Below are 21,741 nucleotides of genomic sequence, written 5' to 3'. Positions count from 1 at the left end.
TTAAGATCCAAGGAGAGGGATATGAATAATAAGAAGTCACAAAACTGAATAAGTCTGAAATCATCTAAGGTGAAAATCCCAAATAAATGAAAATCTCCATAATGAGTAGTAGTAGAAGTTCACAGAAGAGAATGGTTTGGCCACAAAGGCTATAAGAGTAACTAAAAGAAATGAAGCAAGAGATTACAAATGGAATCAAATCAATGTAGAAAAGAATTAAGGGAATTAATAGATTATAAGAGAAAGCAGAAGATCTTATCTGAGAAATTGCTAAAAACTAGAATAGGCCAAATAAAAATAAACAATTATATGAGAAAGCAAGAAACATTAGAATAAGGACAAAAACAATCAAAACTTGAAAAAGGTATATGATATCTGATATGAGACAAAACAAAAAAAATAAGTTAGGGAGAAAAACTTTAAAATCATTTTAACTTCTGAAAGGACATAAAAACAGTCAAGAAAAGAAAATGTTAAAATCATGTGACTCATCATAAAAGGGGAAAAAATGAGAAAGAAAAAACATGATTTCATACTATTTTAATCCAGAGACAGAACTGTGGAGACTGAATTAGGATCAAAATATACTATTTTTACCTTTATTTTTTGGTTTGCTTTTTCTTTCTCATGATTTTTCCTTTTTTGTTCTGATTTTTCTTTCACAACATGACAACTAAAGAGATATGTTTAAAATGATTGTACATGTATGCTCTATATCAGATTGTTCACTGTCTTGGAGAGGGGATAAGTAAGGATATGAGGGAGACAAAAAAGTAGAACACAAAATCCTACAAAAATGAATCCTGAAAACTATCCTGTAATAGGAAAAAATAAAATGTTACTAAGGGAAAACATGTGATTAGCAGCAAATATAGAAAAAACAAGGATTTTAAAAATCTCTCCAATATTTTACTATAAATCTCAAATAGAATTTTCTGGAGAACCAGAACTAGGGTATGGAATGATATGGAAAAAATGTATCTATCACTAGTTAAAAGGTACTCCAACATAAAAACCAACAGGTCACCATAGCCAAGATCCAGATCTTAAAATGCAAATAAAAATATTTCAAATAACCATAAATAAATTATATTAATATTAGGAAACCACAATTAGGAAAACACAAATTATAAAAACTATCACTATGGGTAAAAATAGGTCTTGAAATGTCATATTCTCAAAGGAAAAAAAAATGAAATTCACTATCAGAGTAAATTTATCTTGAAAAACTGAGTGTCGTACCAATTGAAAAGAACAAAAAAGGCTTTAATGGAGCACAACAATTTCAATATTCTGGATTCAAAGTCTAGAGCTGAGATACTTAAAATTTAAATATAAAATTGAAGAGAAAGCAAGAAACATGATATGCAGATATATATATGTATGTGTGTGTGTATGTGTGTGTGTGTGTGTGTGTGTGTGTGTTTAGGATCAAATGGAAGGAATTATATAATGATTAATAGTTTATATTCTAATAGAGGAGAAAATTAAGGGTCCCTATAAAATTTGAATATTTTAAAAAATAGAGAGATTTAAGAGAAGAGGAAGTGAATGATTGTTCTATTCTCTTTTGATGGTTGTTATCATAAAGGTTTCAATAATTAAAAAAAAAAAAAAAAAACATAAAACCAGAGTAGAGTTTATCTCAGAATCAAGGTCTTGATGTCACAATAGGATGATCTCTAATCCTAAAATTTCATCTGACTAAGTTATATATCAATATTCAATTGACAATATTAATTTATAGTACTTATCTTAAAAACAGATAAAAATGGAGGAATAAAAACTTCAGCTTGGAGGCAGCCTCCCAGATAAACTATCCCAAAATTTTCCTTCAAATAACTTTAAAAGAATGCATCAAGTCTAAATCTGAAGTAGCACAATAAAAAAGTCAGTCTGAGACTTGTTTTTCTAGCCAGTGATGAATTAGAAGATCAGAAAGAGAAGTCTATAACATTACAGAACACAGGAATGGGCAGGAGCACACTTGGTAATGACACCTGCAGTAGTCTTTAAATTTTTTGACAGAGGGAGTAGCAGTGTCAAGAGCTCCCAGTACAGAGATGATAAGGAAATAAGAAAATTGGAGAGGAAGATTAAAGGAGACCTTTAGCCAGTGCTGAAGTTATGACCTTGCACTGTTTTCCAACTTCATTCCCATACACAGTTTTATGACAAGGTAGAGAGGAGAACTAGAGCTTGTGGGTGCAGGGCAACAAGAATTCCATCTGGGAAAAGATTAGAGCATAGAACAATAATCATATTTCTCCTGCAATTCAATAATCATGAAAGCACCGAACATTTAAAGGAAGACTGAGGGAACCTTTGCTGATTAGGAATGGTCTGGTTTGCTGATTAGGAATATACTGCTATGAAATATGGCCCAGGGAAAGAAAGAATAAACCTGCTTATTTCAGAAATACCGGGATAGTGGAAGCTGCTATAGCTGGCAGACACTTACAGGAGGTTGAATTTTTTTGATTAGAGATATCAGGCCAGAGGAGAGAGCTGAAGTGAAGCCACACCCTACACCCCAGAACTAAAATAGTTACATGACCAAGTTCTTATCCCCCCCCCAAAAAAAAAGCCAGAAAAGACATAAAAATCAGCCACAGAAAGTTACTATGAGAATAAGGAAGACTGAGCTTCATCTTCAGAGGAAGACATTGAAGCAAAATCAAAAAAACAAACCTCTCCTACTCCAAAGAGTAATGTTAAATGGCTACCTGCTCAGAAAGAATTCATAGACGAATTTAAAAAAGACTTTAAAAAAACAAATGAGTTTGAGGTAAAATTATTAAAAGTAAATAAACAAAGATTAAATAAATATGTATGATCAAGAAATATAAGAAATACAAAACAGATTATAAAAATGAAGTCAACCAACTAGAAAAGGAGTACTAGAGTCTTAAAGAAAATAACTCTTTAAAAATTAGAATTGGACAAGAGGAAGCTAGTGAAGCTATAAGAGACACATAAATAATAAAATTATGTGTATATATGTGTGTATATATATATATATATATATATATATATATATATATATATATATATATATGAAAGGATAGAACAGATTATTAAGTATAAGGGAAAAAATCCAGGAACTAAATTAACACAATTACAAAACACTTCTCATACAAAGTCAAATTTAAACATTGGGAAAAATAGAAATTGCTCATGGGTAATCTGAGCTAATATAATAAAAGGGACAATTATGTCTGAATTGGTCTGCTTATTCAGTGCCATACCAATTCAACTACCAAAAATCATTTTTTGAATTAGAAAAAAAAATTCACAAAATTCATCTGGAAGAACAAAAGATCGAGAATATATCAAAGAAATTAATAAAAAAAAATACAAAAGATGGTGATTAAGCAGTAGCAGACTTAAAGCTATATTATAAATCAGCACACCAAAACCATTTAATACAGGCTAAGACACAGAGTGTTGCATCAGTGGAATAGGTTAGGTACACATGACACAATGATGAATGACTGTACTAATCTTGTATTCTATAAATCCACAAACTTCATCTTCTGGAATAACAATTCCCTATTTGACAAAACTTACTAGGAAAAATGGAAAACAGTATCTGAAAAACACAGCATAGATCTTCATCTCACACCCCACACCAAAATAAGATCAAAATGGGTACTTGATTTGGAAATAAACAATAATACCATAAAGAAATCAGAAAGGCAAGGGATAATCTACCTATCAGTTCTTTGGAGAAGGAAGGAATTTATGACCAAAGAAGAACTAGAGAATATTATGAAAGGCAAAATGGACAATTCTGATTACATTAAATTAAAAAAAAAAAAAAAGGTTTTGCACAAACAAAACCAACAGAAAAAAAAAGATTAAAAAAGGAAGTACAAAGTTGGGAAAATATTTTTGCAACCAATATTTCTGATAAAAGTCTCATTTCTAAAGTACATAAAGAAGTGTGTCAAATTTATTAGAATTTAACTCATTCACCATTTAATAAGTAGTCAAAGGATGTGAAATTATCAAACGAGGAAATTAAAGCCATCTATAGTCTTTTGAAAAAATGCTCTAAATCACATTGATTAAAGAAATGTAAATAAAAACAACTCTGAACTACCACCTCATACCTCTCAGATTGGCTAAGATGACAGGAAAAAATAATCATAAATGTTGGAGGGGATGTGGGAAAATTGTGACACTAATTCCTTGTTGGTGGAGTTGTGAAATGATGCAACCATTCTGAAGAGCAATTTGGAGCTATGCATAAAGAACTATCAAACTATAGATACCTCAGTAGTGCAACTACTGGATCTGTATCCTTATTATTATTATTACTATTAGAACTTTTTATTTAATAGTTATATGCATGGGTCATTTTATAGCACTGATAATTGCCAAACCTTTCGTTCCAATTTTTCCCCTCCTTCCCTCCACCTCCTCCCCAAAATGGCAGGTTGACCAATACATGTTAAATATGTTAAAGTATAAATTAAATACAAAATTAGTATACATGTTCAAACAGTTATTTTGCTGTACAAAAAGAATCGGACTCTGAAGTAGTGTACAATTAGCTTGTGAAGGAAATCAAAAATTCAGGTGGACAAAAATAGAGGGATTGGGAATTCTATGTAATGGTTCTTAGTCATTTTCCAGAGTTCTTTCACTGTATGTAGCTGGTTCAATTCATTCCTGCTCCATTGGAACTGATTTAGCTCATCTCATTGCTTAAGATGGCCAGGTCCATCAGAATTGATCATCATATATTATTGTTGTTGAAGTATATAATGATCTCCTGGTCCTGCTCATTTCACTCAGCATCAGTTCATGTAAGTCTCTCTATGTCTTTCTGAAATCATTGGATCTGTATCTTAAGGAAATTATAAAGAAAGGAAAATGAATAACATGCAAAAAGATTGTAGCAGCTTTATTTTATGGTAGCAAAGAATTGGAAACTGAATAGATGCTCATGAATTGGAGAATGGCTGAATAACATGTGGTATATGAAGGTAATAGAATGTTATTCTATAAAAAATAAGTACAAGTTGATTTTAGAAAAGCCTCAAAAGATTTACATAAACTTATGCTAAATAAATCAGTCAGAACTAAAATTTGCAGTGATCAGATATGAAAGACTTGGTTCATCTAAGTGGTTCAGTGATCAAAGGCAATCCCAATAAACTGAAAGTTGTAACCAAAATAAGAATAAAAGAAACTTGACTAAAGAAACAAGAAATAAACATAGGAGAGAGGATGATGAAAGAGGGAAAATGATTAAATAAAAAGGGGAGAATATAGCAAAAAAAAAAGTCATGAATATAATGTCTTCTATTACATATATGATATATACATATATATATACACACACACACTTTCATAAAATGGAATTTAGTGTTATATATTTTCTCTGCTGGACACATGACAATACTTTTTTGTTTGTTTGCTTTTTTCTGTATTTCTTTTTATACTTTTCAAACATTTTTAGTTAATTTAAAATATTTTTTAAATTAAAAATGAGGTGGAAAATTCATTTAAAAATAACTCCTTAAAAAGTAGAATTGGCCAAATGGAAAGAGGTACAAAAATTCTCTGAAGAAAATAATTCCTTAAAATTAGAATTGGACCTCCAGAAGTTAGTTATTTCATACCATAGCAAGAAAGAACAAAACACTGAGAAAATTACAGAGAAAAAACTTGAAATTTCTCATTGAAAGGACAGCTGACCTGGGAAATAGATATAGTAGACATAATTTTGCAATGATTGAGGTACTTCAAAACCTTGATTTAAAAAAAAATCTAACCATTTTCAAGAAATCATAAAGGAAAACTGGTATCAAAGAATTAAGAGTGCAGTAGTAATTAAAATAATCTGAAATAAATCCCCAAATGTAAATTCCAAGAAATATTACCAAATTCTAGAGCCTTAACATCAAGGAGAAAATATTCCAAGCAGCCAGAAAGAAGCAATTCAAATATCATGGTTTCCATATCAGAATCACACAAGATATAACAACTTCTGTGTTAAAGGAGTGCCATTTGGAATACAGTATTTCAGAAGGCAAAAGACCTAGGATTATAATGTAGAAAAACCTACCTAATAAAACAACACAATACTTCAGGGGGAGGAGTGAATAGTCATTTAATGAATACAAGTTCCAAGCATTCCTGATGATAACTACAGATATGAAGAGAAAATCTGACAACTTCAGACAAAAGATTCAAGGGAGGCATAAAAGTCAAATATGAGATATCATAAGGGATTTAATAAATTTTTACTGTTTGCATTCCTAAAACGAAAGATGTTAAATATGATTTCTATGACACAATAAGAAAATTAAAGGGAATAGTAGAATGAGCCATTCTATAAAAGATAAATCATCATAGGATTTGAATTAGATGTTTTGAGAAGAAATCCAAGATATAAAACCAAATCACCCCTTTTTGGATTGGCTCACATAAAAAGAAAAGGTAAATTACAAATATTAGAGGAAAAGTACAGAAAAGAAGGAATATTTATATTCTGTGGCTGGAATTGTAAACTAGTTCAGCAGTTCTAAAGAATAATTTGGAATTACACCCAGAGTTCTACAAAATTATGTATACCTTTAGATGCAGCAATACCAGTATTAGATCTGAATTCCAAAGATATGAAAGACTTTGTTATTCGATCTATATGTACAAAAAATATTTTGCAACTTTCTGTGTGTGAGGGTGGTATTGGTCGTAGTGATGGAAATAAATTAGAAATTAAGGGGATGTTTATCAACTAAAGAGTATTTAAGAAGTGTGTGCTATATAATTATGATTATATACTATTGTGCTTGAGGAAATGATGAGCAGGAGGTTTTAAGGAAAAACAGGTATGACTCATATGAATTGATGCAGAGTGAAGTGAGCAGGATCTAGAGATAATATTACATAGTAACAGTGATATTGTATGATTAACTGTGAAGAAGTCAGCTACTCCATGCAAAACAGACTATATCTATCTATCTATCTATGCATAGATAGATATAATTATTTTTTGCAACATGGCTAAAATGAAAATGGTTTACTTTATTTCACATGCATATTTGATATATGTTTGGTTTCTTAATAGGTAGAGGAAGGCTTTGGAAAGGGAGAGAATTTGAAATTTCAAAAACAACTTTAATTATGAAAATAAATAATGGTTTAAAAATTGTAAATTAGTGAATATAGAATAAATAGAACACAGAGACACAAAGAGTAATGATTTAACAAAACATTTCTTTCCTATAATCATTAGAGGTCACTAATTTCAAAACTTGAGTTATCTCTGTGTCTGAATTATTGCCAAGCTTGAACTGATAACTTAATTTATCCATTTCAACATGGACATTAGAATGTTTAAAACCAGATTTTATTTTTTGTATGTTTACATATTTTGTATGTGTTGTATATTTAGCCCATTTACCTAAATTTACAATGTCTCTGGAGAAAGATATACTTAGTGTGTTGATTTATGAATTGTTGTTTCCACTACTATATATTGTGGTTAAAAACAAAACAAAACCAAAAGCAAATAAAATGTAACTATAAAACTAATTGTAGAATTGTGAGTTAAAGTGTTGATGCAGAAATAAAATAAAAAAATATTCATGACTTCTGTACTTTCTTTAAATTAAATGAGGTTCCCCACTCAGAATAGAAACCAACATATTGGAAGGTGTTCAAAGAAAATTGAGTTGATAATGCAGCTTTGGGGAGAATTCTGAGAAGATGGCAGATTTCCCCCACAAACAGAACAAATTTGTGCCTCGTGGTCATGATAGACTGTTAAAAAATCAAGAAGACTTGGAACAGAACAGGGGTCCTCCTGATACAACCCAAGAAGATTCAAAGAAAGTCCCCAGGCTGGAGATTCATCAGTGTGATGTGAAAACATCTCCAGATTAGTTCCACAGAAACAAATGATGACCCCTGTGACTTTTTGGGTTTAGCTGAATGCTCAGAAAGATCCACAGAAACTTTCAGTTTTTGGTCTGTGTGTGCAGTCTGGAGTTTCAGTCCAGGAAGAGTGAGTGAACCTCCACTTATTAGGAAAGCCAGTTCTTGGTTCTTGGGTTGTCAAGAACCTTGACTTAATAATGCAAGAGATAATCCAATAAAATTATTCTGGAGTAACAGACCATCAGGAAAAAGTAGAAACAGAAAAACAAAAATCCACCAATCACCACCTCAACACATCCATTGTGAAAAATACATATTGAAATATTGCCAAGTTTTAAAATCCCCAGGTGAAAGAGAACATTTTGCAAGAAAACAAAACAAAACAAAACAAATTCAAATATGCTGGAGCTACAGTTAGAATTGTACAAGTCTTATCAGCAGCAACAATAAAAGACAAGAGGTCCTGGAATCATATATACTGGCAATCAAAAGAACTAGGCCTATATTGCACAATATATACAGCAAAATTATTTATAATATTAAATGAGAATGACATTTCATATTTTCAAGACTTCCTTGTAACCAAATCTAATTCAATAGAAAATTTAACATATGGGCTACAATATCAAAGATCAATTTCAAGGAACTTAGTATGGACAAATGGTTTATGTTTATTACATAGACATGTTTTAAAACTGACATCAGCAATAGAATAGTTCAAAAGAAAGATTGTAGCAGAGTTAAGATTAAAATAGTAATTATGTTACACAAATGATACACAGAGGCATTTCAGGGGAAGGAGGGCTTATAGTTGTGAAAACCTACTCATGTCGTGAATGTGTTAAATAGGCAACACTACATATATACCATGAAGGTTATAGCACCCTACAAAATCTATAAAGAATTAAGGGGGGTTGGGTGGATGGAGAAGCAAAGGGGTAGAGGAAGAAGACAAGGGAGGGATGGGGAGGAAAAGTAATAGCAAGTTAACTTTATGAGGAGAATTAAAGCAAAAAATTAGGAGGTATAGGAAAGATGTCTGCATGAATGTGTATGTGTGTATGTATATATCTATATGTGTATACATAAATATCCTTGCTTATATATGTGCTTAATTATATAATCTTCTTGGGGATGATGAAATAGGGAAAAAGAACAAAGTAAAAAATACACAGCAGAGAACAAAAGTACAACCTATAAGGAAGTAAAACAGAGAGAGAGAGACTCATGAATGTAATTTTTTCTACTATTATATATTCTTTCTTGAACTGGCAATCTGTTGCTATATATTTTGAATCTCTCCCCCCCCTCCCCATGTTCTGTTGGGCACATGATAATGTTCTATTTTGTATTGTTTTGTATTCCTTTTCTGTTTTTTTTTCTATTTCTCTTAGTCTATATTTAATAAAATAAATTTAAAAATTAATAAAAGATAATGGAGCATTTGTTAACCAAACTGATAACAATAACATCAAAAACAACATTGCAGTTATTTGACTTGACCAATTTGTGATATACAGATCAATAGCTGAGGACTAAAAATTTCCCAGATTTAAAGGTCAGTCTGGGTAAATTTTAATCAACTATTTTTTTCCAGTCTAATCTCCTGCTTTCCAATTAATAGCAAGAGTCATTTCAACAGTCAGTTCGGCTTTAAAATATTTGAACAGTGTTGACATGTCTAAAAACTGACATGTAAAGTAAATATTTACCCATTTTCAAAAGGATAATTTACAAGCTATAATTTTCTAATTATTTCATTTTATTTGTAAGACAGAAGAATAACACATGAAAGGTAAAATGAAGAATACTACTAAAATATGAATGGAGAGCTATACAATTGAATTATATTGTCATATACATGACCCTCACCTCCCTTTCACATATACTTGAAAACTATTTACAATGAATAAAATACAAATTTTAAAGCATATGCTTGTTTGAGAACCAATGAAACATGCTCTACCACTAAGATATGCATTATGAGATATAATGCAATGAGAAAATGATATTTTAAAGCATGTTTTTGCCAGTAAGGAAAAAAAAATGTACCCCAGAACTTTAAAAATAGTGATTGACAAGAAAGGCAAATGGGATATTTTCAAAAGTAAATTACCAGGAATTCAAAAATTTAGATACTGATATGGATACTTGAAAAACAGAGCAGCCAAGAAAAAGGGAAGGGACCTATGAGAAACCTAAATCAACTAAGTATTTTTAAAATTAGAAGCTATCATTATAAAATTAAAGGGTAATGATGTATTATTTAATCTATCAAATTATATATGAAAGGAGAAATTCACAAGCCAATAAGGGAAATAACTGCATAAGCATGCCAAATATATCATTTGTCAAAAGCTACAAGAAAATAACATATTTATTTAAAGAATAATGAAGAAAACATGCCAACAGAGTGATGGTGGTAAGACATTTATCAGGCAGGGATAGACCCAAGGATGAGATATGTTAAACAGAATAAGGTTATTAAAATTTCAAATTATAATTGAGTTGGCAAAAATAAATATAAAATGAAATTAGGGCTCTCAACTTATCATTTTGAATATTATTCACATTTGTGTTGGAATAGATGGGAGCTGTTGGGACACACGGGACTGAGAAGCAATTGATGTTCTCTCACCTCTCTGAGAGGCTGTTGCATGGTCTGACCTCTCTCCTCTTCCCTCATGCCTCCAATTTATCTCATTCCCAGTCCACAACACCTGGGTCAGCAAAGACTGCCTTGCAATTCCTTCAGATGTTATGATTCACAGCTGTCTGTGGAGGCTCTCAGAGAATTGACTTGCCCTTAATATAAATACATATGCATATTAGTCTCAATGTGTATGTATGTATAAAGTTACACACACACACACACACACACACACACACACACACACACACACACTTTTAGTAAACCAGAGATAAAGAAGTAATATTCAGGAAAGCAGAATGGCTCTGTTGGGCCTAAAAAAATCAATCTGAGTTTGCTGATAAAAATTAGAAAGGTATAATAAAAGATATATTGAAAAGAGAAAAGAAAAAGGATAATATCTGAGAAGATACAGAAAGGTCCAAGACTATTACTAAGGATTAGTTTTGATTGTAATATTTGCCTATTCCCTTAAGGACATTATTTTCAGCAACTACTGAAGCCAAAGAAAATTACCCTTAATAATTGTTTATCTAGCAGTCTTTACAAAATGAGAAATGTGATGAACCAAAATGAGTCTGGGAAAAAAAGTTTACATATCTTGCCTTCTCTTCAATAATCAAATTTGGAGGTTATCCCACTACTACCTCATTTTTTCTTATTCCACTGCTCTCTATCTCCTGCCTCCACTGCCCAAGCTATCAATCTTCCCTTCTGAACTTCTGTTGATCCTTAGGTAGTTTCCTGCCTCATAGTAAAAGTAGTACAGGCGGTATTGGGAAAATGCCCTCCCACACTATATCACATCATTCTCTTATTCCCAGATTACATCATGACTGTGGCAGATACCCTGTAAATGATTTTGCCTATGAAGATGTGGAGCTAAGATGGCAAAGTATGGGTAGGGACTGCCCAAGTTATCCCCCAAACTCTTCCAAATATCTTTGAATAATGAATAATTGAATAAATAGTAAATAATAAATTTTAGAGCATCAGAACACACAAAAAACTGGAGTAAAACAATTACCCAACCTAAAACAACTTGGAAGGTCAGCAGGAAGGGTCTGTTGCATTAGAATGGATTTGTAGGCAAAATGTAGTACCACCAGCACAGCCTGGGATCCAGGAAATTAAGAAATGGTAGAGCTCTCCAGACTTCTCAGACCACAGAAGTCAAAGACAAACTCAACAAGAAAAGTCAGGTGTGAAGGGTATCCTAGACCAGGATCTGGCTTTGGGAGCCACTGAATCAACAGGGCAGCAGTAACACTGCTGTAAGAACAGCTACCATGATTGTGGCAGCTGCAGCAACAATGGCAACTCCAGAATATTTTAGCCCACAGGTTGAATGGAGGGTCTGGATGGTGGGTCAGAGGAAATTTGCAGGCTTTGCTGGCACTGTGGCAGGACTATGTTCTTTAACCATACTCAGATCTGGAAGAAAAGCTTTTACTTTAGAGGGGAAGATGTGGAGCGGATTGAGTGAACCTTATTCTCATGAGAATCAACTCAAACAGGAAATAACATGGGATATGGTAAGAGAGAAACTTGGTGAAGAGAAGGCACATTGAGGGAGAAACTGGACAGAAGCAAATCACTTCTGAGGAGAATCAGAGTGAAAGAAAAGAGAAAATAGAATAAATGGGGGGATGCAGTTAGAAATAATAATTATTAAAATAATTTTGAAGCAGGTTTCTCTGGTGAAGGCCTCATTTCTCAAATGTATAGGGAGCTTTGTCAAATTTATTAAAAAATAGCCATCCCCCAATTGATAAATGTGATCAAAAGTTATGAACTATGCCCAAAGAGCTATAAAATAGTACTTGTCCTTTCATTAACAATAATACTACTAGGCATGAATCATGAAAGAGTTTTTTGTTGTTGTTGTTTGTTTTTTTGACAAATATGTTTGTATAAATGTATTTATATCAATTCTTTTCTCAGGGCAAATATTTGGAAATTGAGGGGATACTCATCAATTGTGGAATGTCTGAATTCATTGTGGTATGTGATTATGAAGGAATATTATTGATGAGCAGGATGCTATAAGAAAAACCTGATCTCAAGAAAAGTGAAATGTGCTATATACTAGCAAAGTTGTGGGTTGATTAACTATAAATATGATTTTGCTATTCTCAGGTTTTACAGTGATTCAAGACTACTCTGAAGGACTCATGATGAAAACTGCTATCTATATTCAGAGAAAGAACTCTATATTCAATTACAAACAAGTATACTTTTTATAATTCTTTTTTGAGAGTTTTTTTTTTTTGAGGGGGAATCTATAAGTTTTATTTTGGAACATAATTTTATGGAAACATTTTTCTTAACTTTACATGGGACTTCTCAATGAGTAAAGGAGGGGAGAAGAAAAAATTCTGGAAGTCAAAATTTTAAAACAAATGTAAAAAAAATTAAACATAACTATAGAAGATAATTTTTTTTAATACATGGTGAGAATAGACTCTATCTTCTCCTTACTTTAAAAAAAAAATGTTGGAGCCATGTGCAAAAAAAAAAAAAAAAGTTTGTGTCAGCATTTTTTGTAGTGACAAGGAATTGGAAACTGAATGGATGCCCATCAATTAAAGAATGACTGAAGAGGTTATGGTATATGAATGTTATAACATATAATTTTTCTATAAGAAATAATCAGCAGGATGATTTCAGAGAGTCCTGCATAGAAACTTACATGAACTGTTACTAAATGAAGTGAATACAATCAAGAGAATATTGTGCACAATAACATCAAGATTATGCAATGATCAATTGTGATGGACAGGACTCTTCAACAGTAAGCTGATTCAGCCTACTTCAAATGGTCTTGTGATTAAGAGAATCATCTGCACCTAGAGAGAGAACTGTGGGAGCTGAGTGTGGATCACAACATAGTATTTTTACTTTTTTTGTTGTTGCTCTCTAGCATTTTAGTTTCTTTTTCATATTTTCTTTTTGATCTGATTTTTCTTTTGAAGCATTATTATTTGTGGAAATATGCATAGAAGAATTACACATATTTAATGTACATTGTATTTCTTGCCATCTAGGGGAGGGGATATGGGGAAGGAAGGGAAAACATTTTGCAACAGAAAGTTTTGCAAGGGTGAGCATTGAAAGCTATCTATGCATGTGTTTTGAAAAAAAAAACTTTAAGAAAAATTGAAATGTGAGATGTTTTTGGGAAGATGAGAGAGGACATCAGAACATCCCAATGTCTTTAGACTGCTATGCAAACAAAACAAAATAACTCCTTATGGTGAAGAGTTAAATTCAAACAATAATGGGGCAGATCAATGATCACTCTAGAATAACTGGAGAAGAATCAGAGAACCATATCAGGATTGAGATTTGGCCCATTTGAAGTGTAAACTCCTCTGGGTTAGTTCCTTTGAAGCAACAAGCTCTAAGTTCAACTGTGTTGGAAGGTAGTCTCTACTGCAGCACAATAATTTTCACTCTAGAGACAGTGCTGGGAGTCAGGCGTCTGATTAGGGGAAAATTGCAGGAACCTCTGCTAAAAACAAACAAACAAACAAACAAACAAACAAATACCAGTCCCAGCTGTCCTTTTGAGATGCATCCCTGGATGAAAAGGAACTATTACATGTCTGATGAATGCAGAAGCAGTAAATCTGGAAAGCTAATGCTGTGTACACTTATAGGAGGATGGAGTTCTTGACTTCTGGTTCTTGCCAGAGTAGAAACTAAAAGCAGACCTGGGACCAGAGGTAATATCACCCAGAAATGGGAGAAATTGCACCAACAATCTCTCTCTCTGTATATATGTGCGTGCATGTGTGTGTTCTGTGTGTGTAAGTGTACACAAAGTCAACCAAGAAAACAAGATTCAGAATGTTAAGGAAGAAACTATTTCTTGAAGACTATAATTGGGGAATGGAAAGCGAAAGAAATTATAAGAAATGAAGAAATATTAAGCAAAATATAAAGAATAAGAAAATAGAAGAGTATATGAGATATCTTAATAAAACAACTGATCTGGAAGACATATCAATAAGAGAATAGCTGGACTATCTGGAAGCTATACACACACACACAAAAAGGAATCTTGATACAATAATATTTTTAATTGTCATGTAATGTTTGGAAAGAGAGGAAAGAGAATTAGAAAAATAAAAAAGGAATATCATGGCCAAATTCTAAAACCCTGCAGTCAAGGAGAAACTATTATGACTAATAAGGGGGAAAATACAATTCAACCATGATAGTACCACAATTAGAATCTGACAAGTTACATTACAAGACAAGAAGTTTTGCCCTCACTTCTATCACCCCTCATCTTTTTTCTTACCCCTTTCTATCAGTGTAGAAATTACTGTCTTTCCTTCTACTCAGCCTCTCCTTTTTCTTTTCCTTTTCACCTCTTACTTTCTTGTAGGGTAAGATATATATTTTATAGCTTATTGAGTGATTATCTTATTTCCTATTTAAACTCAAAGTGATGAGATTAAGTTTCAGGGAAGACAATATTCATTCCCTCTCCCTTCTTTTATTCTATTGTAATAGACTTTTTGTGCCTCTTCATATGGTTTAATTTGTCCTATTTTACTTTCCCTTTCCTCTTCTCCTACTCAAATAATTTTTCCATACCTTAATGTTTTTTTTTTGATATCATATCATACCCACAGTCTCCATCCATGTATGCCCCCTCTAATTGCCTTATAGTTCTAATAAGTTTTGTGTTTGAAAAACATTTCGTTCTTTTAAAATTGTACCTGGTCTTTAATTAGCTATGTTTGAAAGTACTCTTTTCATTAAATAGGCCTTTTCCTCCAAAGAGGATGATGCTGAGTTTTGTTTGGTATGTGATTCTTCTTTGTAACTTTAATTCCTTTGCTTTCCAGAATATCATATTCCAAAATCTCTTCTTCTTTAATGCTCAATCTGCTAAAATTTGTGTAATCCTGAATGTGAATCCAAAATAATTAAAACTCTTTTTGCTTGCTTCCTGTATTTTCCTTCACCAGCAACCTCTGAAATATAAAATTAAATACAATTCCTGAAAGTTTTCATTTTGCTGTCTGTTTCAGGAAGTGATCAGTAGATTCTTTCAATGACTATTTTACCCTCTGATTCTAAAACATCAGAGAAGTTTTCCTTGATAATTTCTTGAAAGGTGATGGGTCATAATTTTCTAGCAGTGTAATAATTTTTAAATTGCCTATAGCTGTTTTCCAAGTCATAGGGTTTATCTCCAATGGCATCAGATTATCATCCTTTTTTCATTCCTTTTATTTTATTTTATTTTATTTTTTGACTTCTCATAGAGTCTTTAACTTCTAATTGCTTAATTCTTTTTTTTAAGAATTAAATTTCTTTTGTGAGCTTTTGTACCTCAGTTTCCATTTGGTCAGTTCTATTTTTTAAAAGATATTCTTCTTTGTAAAAGGCTGAAACTCTGAGTAGGATCATTGGAATCAGACAACCAAGCACTTAAGGCTAATTACTCATTGGACAATATTCTATAAGCATATGATTGGAAAATGGCTCATCCCAGTATTCTGTGCTGTCTCCATTTTTTGGCGTATACATAAAATTGTAGGCAGGATTAGGGTATAGAGTAAGACAAGCCAGAGTCACTTGCGGACTCTGCAGAGGACAAGGAGAAGAGAGGTTGTGGAGAGCTTGTGTCCATTCCTTTCACTTCTACCCCTAAAGACCAAGAATGAAGACCAAGGACTTGTGCTTATGCTGACTCCAGCTGATTCTAAGGCATCCAGAGTGCTAACTTGGTCTTCAAACTTTTTGGAAGGAATTTATGCCCAAAGAAAAACTAGAGTACAATATGAAATGCAAAATGGATAATTTTGAGTATATTAAATTAAAAAGTTTTTTCACAAATAAAATCAATGCAGACAAGATTAGAAGGGAAGCTGAAAACTGGGAAAAAATTTTTGCATCAAAAGGTTCTGATGAAGGCCTCATTTCTAAAATATATAAGGAATTGACTAAAATTTATAGGAGTACAAGAAATTCTTCAATTGATAAATGGTCAAAGGATATGAACAGACAATTTTCAGATGAAGAAATTAAAGCCATTTCTGATCATATGAAAAAATGCTCTAAATCACTATTAGTCAGAGAAATGCAAATTAACACAATTCTGAGGTATCACCACAAACTTCTCAAATTGGCTAAGATGACAGGAAAAGATAATGATGTTGGAGGGGATGTGGGAAAACTGGGACATAAAGACATTGTTGGAGTTGGAGTTGGATTTGTGAACTGATTCAACCATTCTTGAGAGAAATTTTAAACTATGTCTAAAGAGTTATCAAACTGTAAAGGAGGGACAGGGACTCACGTGCATAAAAATATTCATGACAGCCCTTTTACTAGTGGTTAGGAACTGGAAACTGAGTGGATGCCCATCAGTTGGGGAATAGCTGAATAAATTATGGTATATGAATGTTATGGAATATTAGTGGCACATAGAAATGATTGGGAGGATGATTTCAGAAAGTCCTGAAGAGACTAACATGAACTGATGCTAAGTGAAGTCAATAGAACCAAGAGAACAAGGTACAGAGAACAAGATTATGCAATGATCAATTCTGATGGACATGATTCTTTTCAACAGCAAGTTCATTCAGGTTACTTTTAATGTTCTTTTGATGAAGGGAGTCATCTGTACCCAAAAAGAACAATACTGGGACTGAGTATCAATCACAACATAGTATTTTTACTCTTTTTTATTTTTGTCTGTTTGCTTTTTGTTTTCTTTCTGATCTGATTTTTCTTGTGCAGCAAAATAATTGTGGAAATATCTATAAAAGAATTGCACATGTTTAATATATATTGGATTACTTGCCATCTAGGTGAGAGGTTGGGGATAAGGAAGGGAGAAAAAAAAAATGAACACAAAGATTTGCAAGAGTGAATGTTGAAAAATACCTTTGAAAACAAAAAGTTTTATTTTGAAAATAAAGTTATTATAAAAAGATATTCTTCTTGTTAATTTTTATATCCCTTTTGCCATTTGCTTTAGTCTTGTTTTTAAAATATTATTTGGTAATTTTGGGGGGGCAGCATCTCTCCTTTATTAAGTCATTGACTTGGTATTGTTTATTTTCATGAATGTCTTGTACTACTCTAATTTTTCTTTTTAATTTTTCCTCTACTTGTCATATCTGTATATTTTCAATTTTTCTAGGGTGCTATGATATAAAAAGTGGTGTATTGACTATTCTGTTGACCTGTACTCTGATCTGTAAGCAAGCAGAAATACTCTTTTCTGCCCTGGGATTATGTAAAGGGTAGGATTGCTACCCAGATAATGAGTATAGGGAAATCAATTGATCCTCCTTCCGTGCAAGCAAAGAGACTCCTGTAATCTCCTGCCCAGTGGTTTTACCCACTTATCACCTGTGCATTGAGAGAACTAGAAGCATAGCTACTCCTCTTGTGGTTCGTTCTATGGCTCCCAAGACTTGTGCTTGGTTTCCTGAGATCAAGTTTTACAAGACTTAGATTAGAACCACATAATTAAATTAGAACCACATTACATTAAATTAGAACCATATCAGTATAAAAGTGGACCACAGTCTACAGACTGATGTGGTTCTAATTTGTCTTTGACTGAAACATTATTTTACTTAGATCTTTTGTAGGTTATGCTCCTCTGTGAATAGTCTTATGACATTATTTAAAGGTATTTAGAGGGATTTTGGAAACATTTTTTTCTGACTTGACTTTGTTCTCTTACTTCCCCAGCACAGATCTCTCATTAATTGTTAACCACAATTAATTGCTGTCCATTTGGAGCAACCTCTTCTTCAAGTATATTTAAGCATTATGGTACCTGCAAAATATGTTTTTGTTTTTTAAGAGGACCAATCACCTCAATTTATTGATTTGATAACAATAATTAATAAATTAATTATTAATTACTTAGAATCTATTTTCCTAGGATTTTTTATTAGTCAAAGTCTGTTTATGGTTAAGTGAATTTATTTATTTATCTTCAAGGTTTGATTTTTTTATGATAACTTTGGTGATAGCATCCCCTTTTACTTTCTTTTAATTTTTTTTAATTAAAGCTTTTTATTTACAAAACATATGCATGGGTAATTTTTCAGCAGTGACCCTTGCAAAACCTTCTGTTTCAAATTTGTCTCCCCTTCCCCCCACCTCTTCCTTTAGATGGTAGGTAATCCTAAAATATGTTACAATATATGTTAAATCCAATATATGCATACATAATTATATAGTTATCTTGCTTCAAAAGAAAAATTAGATCAAGAAGGAAAAAAAAAACTGAGAAAGAAAATAAAATGGAATCAAACAACAACAGAAAGAGTGGAAATACTATGTTTTTTTGATCCACTCTCAGTTCCCACAGTTCTCTCTCTCACCTTTTACTTTCTTTGGTACTCACTTTTAACTCCTTCCTTTCTAATCATCTTTTCTTGGGGCCTGAATTTTAAAGTGCCTTATTCTCTCCAAACAATGGGAAATTTATGATTCAACAACTTTTATTTCTGTCCCAATTTTGGGGTGATCAGAACTGATCCTTAGGGTCCTTGGACATTTCGTTCTTTCCTTGATCTCAAAGAATAACATCTTTTTTTTTTTTTTTTTGCAAGAAATGAATTTGAAGTCTGAATGAAAAAAATATTGGTTATTTTTATGAAATTTTTAATGTAATATTTACTGAATAACCATTTACCTTGGAAATAATCTCCAGGAATACAAACAAGTGATTAAAAAAACCCACCTCTATGGGTCTGGTGATGGTGCGTACAGGGGATGAGGTAAGATATTTTATTTTCTAGCTTTCGTACAATTTTCAAATCTAAACAGATGTCAATAAATAATGAGTCCATATTGATACAAATTCATTTTTAGGGTTTCTTTTAATTCAATTGCTATTTCAGTTTCTCTCATGTAGTATAACTTTATGAGATCTTCACTTCTTCAATTGTATTAAAAATGATATGTTCAATTGAGCTAGGTGACTTTTTATAATCATGAACATGAAGCAAATAAAAATTGGATACTTTGGCTATGAACTACTAAAGAGAATGTATGTGGCCAATACTTAAGAACCTCTAGTGTAGTCTCACTTCTTAACTTAGCCCTTTCACTTTATATTTGGATATGATTATATTTGTCTTCAGTTATACTATCTCACTAAAAAAAGGATCAGTAATTTTGAATTTTTCTGAAACCTCTTTTGTAAGTAGATGAGTTATCTTAAGTTGTTTCATTCCATTGTGTGTGTGTGTGTGTGTGTGTGTGTGTGTGTGTGCAGAGAAAGAAAGGAAGTTAGAAATTTCCACATTTATATATACTTACATACACACATACATATCTATCTATACCTATAGACACATGCAGAGAGAGAGAGAGAGAGAGAGAAAGAGAGAGAGAGAGAGAGAGAGAGAGAGAGAGAGAGAGAGAGAGAGAGATTGGTACTTCCCAGTAGGAACTAGGTGAGAGAGGTATTATGTTAAAAGATGATACATACCAAAGATTTTCATCCTGTGGAAAGCTGAGATTGATTTCACTTAGATGAAGCAAATCTAGGTAATGATTTCAGAGAAAAAAAGCCATGGGGAATTGACCACAGAAAATCAACAATAAGTAGGAACAAGTTGGTGAGGAGGAGCTATAGACTGTCTTGGTCAGTAGTCTGTGTTCTATTCTTATATACAGATATTGTCTTCTTTGTTTTTGCTAATCTTCTATTCTTCTGATGATAGTGGGGTCTAAAGATGTACCAACATAATATCTACATATTGAATTTAATAAAATATACTTTCTTAAATCTACAATGATTAAAGGTTATCTTACTAATATGTTTGTAGTTAATTATTTAATCTTTATCATTCATGAAAATCCAATCTAATCCCTAATGCACACACATTTGATATGAGGTTATTTTAGGAATAAGGTTTAAAAAAGATAAGTAAAAGAAAATACCTAGAGTTAAAAAGTATCTTATAGAAAAAAAAAATATGTGGTTCTATCAGTTAGAAATTACAAAATTTATATAGCATTTGCTTCTCCATAGTCATGAAGGGGAAAGATTCAATTTTTTAATAAATAATTCATCCCAACTTGTGAATCTGAATTCTAAATCTTTCGAAGGCTGATTTCTGAGGAATAGTATGTTTTGCCAAACTATAGATTTGGTTGTTAAGATGACTGAAATAGTTGGACTACAGATGTTCCTTCTGGTTATTTTAGTTTTTTAAGGGTTATATTAGATTAAACATTTAGCAATCCAATCCACTGCTCAGCACTTAGCTATAGGAAACAACTGATGACTTCAGAAATATTTCTCCATATAGATATAGCCCCTGGTACTTACAGACAGATGGAGTACCCAGCAGGGTAAAGGAGAGCCAATATTGATTTTTCGATCATGGACTTTTTCACCCTTGTTCACTAATTTGACTGCAAATTTCATTCTAAATAAATTTAAATGTCATGTCCATTCAGCGAGTGCTTGTATCTTTCAAGAATTATCTGAAGGCACCATCCCTGGATATGCTGCCAGTTAAAGCATTAGCATTAGACTAATATAGCAATTAGGATATCTTGGCAGTTAAGTGTCTCAAAAGCCCGAGTCAGGTTATGAACACACTGTTTCCCTGGTCAGTTTTTAATGTAAACTACACATGGCCAACAGTAAGAGATATTCATTATAATCATAATGAAGAGCACCTTAGCTTCAAGAAGTCTTCAGTTTTCTGGTTTGAACGATTTTATTTTAAAATAAACACAATCAACTGTATAACATGGGCATACTTGAGGCAATTGCTTCAGAATTTTTCTCTGTCCATAAACTTTATTTCCTTTTCATATTAGAATCAATGATTTTATTTAGTAACAAACACCAATTTAAGAATATATATATGTGTGTGTGTATGTATATGTTTATATACATACATATATATTTGAAATTTTATTCATGAATGCCCATCTTTTATTCACTTTTTTCTTATTTGTTCTTTTTTCTCTGCTGTACACTCTTTTTTATTTTATTCCCCCCTTATCATTCTCCTAGCACCCCCAATGACTTTATAGTTAAGAAAGTATATATTTATATATACATATGTAGTACATGCATACATATACATACACACATACACAGACCCATGCACATTTCCCTTTCATCTCCCCCATCCTCTCTTCTTAATGAAAGGCAAATTTACCTTAAATATCAGATG

This window comes from Antechinus flavipes, chromosome 1 (genome assembly GCF_016432865.1).
Source record: "Antechinus flavipes isolate AdamAnt ecotype Samford, QLD, Australia chromosome 1, AdamAnt_v2, whole genome shotgun sequence".
Classification (NCBI taxonomy): Eukaryota; Metazoa; Chordata; class Mammalia; order Dasyuromorphia; family Dasyuridae; genus Antechinus; species Antechinus flavipes.
The sequence above is the reverse complement of the archived record's forward strand: the minus strand, read 5'-3'. Positions refer to the sequence as shown.